We start from the raw sequence: 4263 nt of genomic DNA on the forward strand, positions 1-4263 counted from the left end.
TCATCTCCTACTTCTGACATTTTATCCTTCCTCTAACCTCCACCAGCTGCCCTTCAGGAGCAAACACTACACCAGGCAGTACGGTGCCGTGGAAGGGGCCAGGAGATCTGCAGACCCAGGGTTAAATCCCAGCAGCGTAACCTCAGAGTTTTGGCTCCTTTTTATTTTATTTATTTATTTTGCGGTACGCGGGCCTCTCACCGTTGTGGCCTCTCCCGCCGCGGAGCACAGGCTCCGGACGCGCAGGCTCAGCGGCCATGGCTCACGGGCCCAGCCGCTCCGCGGCACGTGGGATCCTCCCGGACCGGGGCACGAACCCGTGTCCCCTGCATCGGCAGGCGGATCCGTCTCAACCACTGCGTTGGCTCCTTTTTAAACCAGCAAGTAGACAGTGTCCACTGAGCCCTCTGAGACTGACGACTGACTGTGGGGAAGCAGAGTGTCATCGGAATCCCATCTCTACCCCTTGCTAATCACAGGTAAGCTACTCGGCCTCTCTGAGCCTCCGTTTCCTCTTCTGTAAAATGGGGGTGTGTTTGTTTTCTACGGCTGCTGTGACAATTAGCACAAACTCGGTGGCTTAAAAACAACACAGATTTATTCTCTTACAGTTCTGGAGGTCAGGAGTCCGAAATAGGTCTCGCTGGGCTAAAATCAGGGTGCTGGCAAGGCTGCAGTCCTTCTAGAAGCTCAAAGGGAGAATCTGTTTTCTTGCCTTTTGAGGCTTCTGGAGGCCTCGTTCCATCTTCAGAGCTTGACATTGACTTCCCTCTTCTACTTTGAGCCTGTGATTACATTGGGCCCACCTGGATAATCCAGGATGCTCTCCCAGCTTAAGGGTAGCTGATGAGCGACATTAATTCCATCTGCTACCTTAATTCCCCTTGCCGTGTAGCATACAGTCACAGGTGCTGGGGGTTAGTATGCGGCTGCCTTTGGGGGCCATTATTCTGCCCACCACAGGGGGTGGCGGCTTTACACCATGGGGAGTAGGAGGGAAAAATAAGATACACTGTGTCATAGTACACATTGTAGCATGGAGTAAGCCCCCTCTGCTCGTAAGCCAGTGTCACTTGTCTTTTTGTTGTTAGACCGTGGGTGATTTCTCGTGGAGGGGGAAGAAAAGCGGCACGATCATGATCTGAGACTCAGTTTTCTCATCTGGGAAATGGGACCATCCCACTGGCTGGGTGTCTGGTTGTGCTGTTGCAGGGAGATGCTGGCGGAGCAGCGTTTAACTCCACGATGCACACGGCAGGCCCTCAAAGGGTGGCAATGAGTATGTTTCTCCCATTAGTTGGCCGACTGCAGAGAAACCCTCAATTAAGCCTCATTCCTCCGTCTCTCCTCTATGCTTTCTTCTGGTGTCAGCGTGGTCCCTGCACAGGTGGGGTTCTGGCTGTGACTGGGGCTCTTGCCCAGAGCCTGTGACCCTGTGGCCTTGGCATTTTTGCCCTGACTCTGTACATACCTGGCCCCATTTGCCTGTGGTAAGGAATGGATGTGACTCAAGAAAGGGCTCCCCAGCCCTCTCCACGTGGTGATCCAGCCACTCAGCCACCATCCTCCCAGCTTAGCACCCCAGGAGGAGGGCACCCCTGTGTCTCAGAGCTTCTCCAAAGCCCCCAGGTGATGCTTATTGGCTGTGACCAGTATGGCCTGAGTCACTTGCCCCCCAGTCAGTCACCGGGGATGCCCGGGGGTTGTGATACTCTTATTGGTCAGGCCTGAGTCAACAGGGCCACCCTGGAGCCAAGCTGAGGAAGAGGGGTGCTGGGGAGAGAAAGGCAACCCAGGGCTGCTGCAGGCACCCCCTCCCTGCAGCCTGCCTGTTCTCCACTGAGGTGGGGCCCCATTCAGCACTTCCCAATACCACCCACAGCCCCATCATCCCCTACCTTCCCTACTTGCTAATTGTTGCATGTGTGTGAATCTGGTCTCCGCAGTGAGGCTGCAAGCCCCTTCCTGGGTGGGCTTAAGAGTTCAACCAACTCCTAATTAATATGCCCTTTTGCTGTTACCTTGGGTGGCAAGTCACCTCCATTAGTCCTCTGAGCCTCAGTTTCTCCGTCTGCAAAATGGGTGTAATAACTAGTAAGACACGCCTCTTAGGTTGTAGCGAGGATGGAACGAGCTAATTTACAGCAGTGACTGGCGCAGGGCCTGGTGCTGAAAAGGGTGCCCCCTCCTCCCACCTTGCTGCCTTCTCTGACCCCAGGCGGGCATCAAGAGCCAGCTCCGGGCAGTGCTGCTGAGCTCGGACTCTGGACCTGGCACACACGGACTCAGTCCTGCCTCTTCACTGGACCCCAGGTCCTACCCAGCCTCTCTGAGCCTCGCCTTCTGAAGAGTAAACGGGGTTCACAGCACTGCCTGAGCGAATGCCCACCCAGAGCCTGGCACCATGGGATGGTGACCGACGGCCAGGCTAATTTTACCGATAACGACAAAGTCCTCCCAGTGTCTGGCACAGTGGGAACCTGGCATCGGAAGACCTGGGCTCAGTGTTCCCTCTCTGGGCCTCGGTCTTCCCATCTGTAAGGGGGGTGTCTCCGCTGTGAGGGGCGAGGGGCGCTGTTGTCCTTTACCCCTCCCTCCCCCTCAACCCCACCCACCCACCCACCCACCCAAGCCACAGAGCTGCGTTCAGCCTTTATTGATAGAAGACGGTTCTCCACCACAATGGTACACAGTCCTGGCATCACCCGAACACGCGTCTTCCTTAGTGACTCAGACATCTTATCGGCGGGGGGCAGGTCACGTCACACAAAGCAGCTGAGCAGTGCCAGTCAGATGGGCAGCACTGAGCTGTGTGTAACGATGGTGATGCTTGGTGGAAAGTTCCAGGATTAGGAAGAAGTTAGAGATGGTCCTTTGAGACAGGCCTGAACACCAAGGCTCCCAGGTGGCTGTGGATGAATCAGAAAATTCTGGCTCTAGGGTTCAGGAACTCCCAGATGTAGGAACCCAACATCCAGTTGGTCAGGACAGTGGTATAAGCTGCTGCTGCAGGCCGATCCCTGGTTACCTCCTCTGGTCCCAGCCCACTCACCTGGGTCCCCTCTAACCCGACTGTCTGCAGAACCTGCCACTTGGAAAGTCAGTAACTGGCAACAAGTGGGGGGGGGGGGGGAAGAAACATAAAAAAGGTCACGGGGCAGTGAGACAGGCCAAAAAGTGCCCATAAATACTCTGCATTGTGGCTTCGACAGCCCCACTCGCTACGTGGGTCAAGTTTTACCTGGTTCACAGTTTACTTTCCTTCCATCAGGGGTGTCTTCAATTCCAGTACAGAAAGCCCCCTGCCATTCCTCCCATTCCCATCCTGACTTGAAGCCCCCAGCGCTCAAAACTAGGGTGTCTCTCTTTTTAGGTACACGTGGCAAGAGATTCGAATCATGACTGAACGGTTAGAAAAATATCTGGTCTCTAATTTTAAAAAATAGGATGTTTCACAGTATCAAAAGTGCTTGCTTGTTCTAAAAAGCAGCCCAAGACTGCAAAGAGCTTAAGAGCCAGTTGGAGACGTGGTGCGCGGGTAATTTAGGAGTTAGGATCGCTGGGCTGCAGGGAGGGACCATAGAGTCTTGTGCCAGGGGCCACGGGCTGAGTTTGAAGAAGTGGCCTGGACGTGCTCCAATAAATATAAATAAATGTTCGCAGGGTCACAGTGCCCGGCATGGCCCAGGGATTCGCTCTGTGAAACCCTAACGGACTAAGGGAGAAGAGGGCCCGGAGGCCAGCGGGGCAGGTGCCTGGTTCAGAGTTCAAGTTGCTCCAGTCCAAGGGAAGTTGTACGGTCTGCCAGCCCCGCTCCCAGCCTCAGGGCCTGTCCGCCGGAGGCTAAGGCAGGTGTTTCATCCTAGGAGAATAATAAATTAAAGGCCTTCCCCCTGGGGTGTTTGCATGGCACACCAATGCGTCCCAAAGCGGGCTGCAGGATGTTTGGGAGCCAGACTGGGGAAGCAGTCTAGAGAGACCTTGTTCTCAGCTCAGCTAGGCCTCGCATCTCAAGCCTCGGAGAAGCATCAAGAGTGGGGGAGGCGGGGATGCTTGTCCGCTCTCCTCTGTCCTCCTGACTTGGGGAGGCCCCAGAAACTTCCCGTGGAGGTCAGGGAGGAGAGCAGCTACTGCCCTGTCGGCCAGCAGCCCCAGCGACCGTTCAGAGGCCTGTGGGAGGGTGAGGGGCCTTTCTTGCAGGAACACCCGGCTCGGTGAGCATCCTTCCTGGGCCCAAGTTCTGGGGCAGGCGAGGTCGTGGGC

This window comes from Phocoena sinus, chromosome 14, assembly GCF_008692025.1.
Source record: "Phocoena sinus isolate mPhoSin1 chromosome 14, mPhoSin1.pri, whole genome shotgun sequence".
Lineage (NCBI taxonomy): Eukaryota > Metazoa > Chordata > Mammalia > Artiodactyla > Phocoenidae > Phocoena > Phocoena sinus.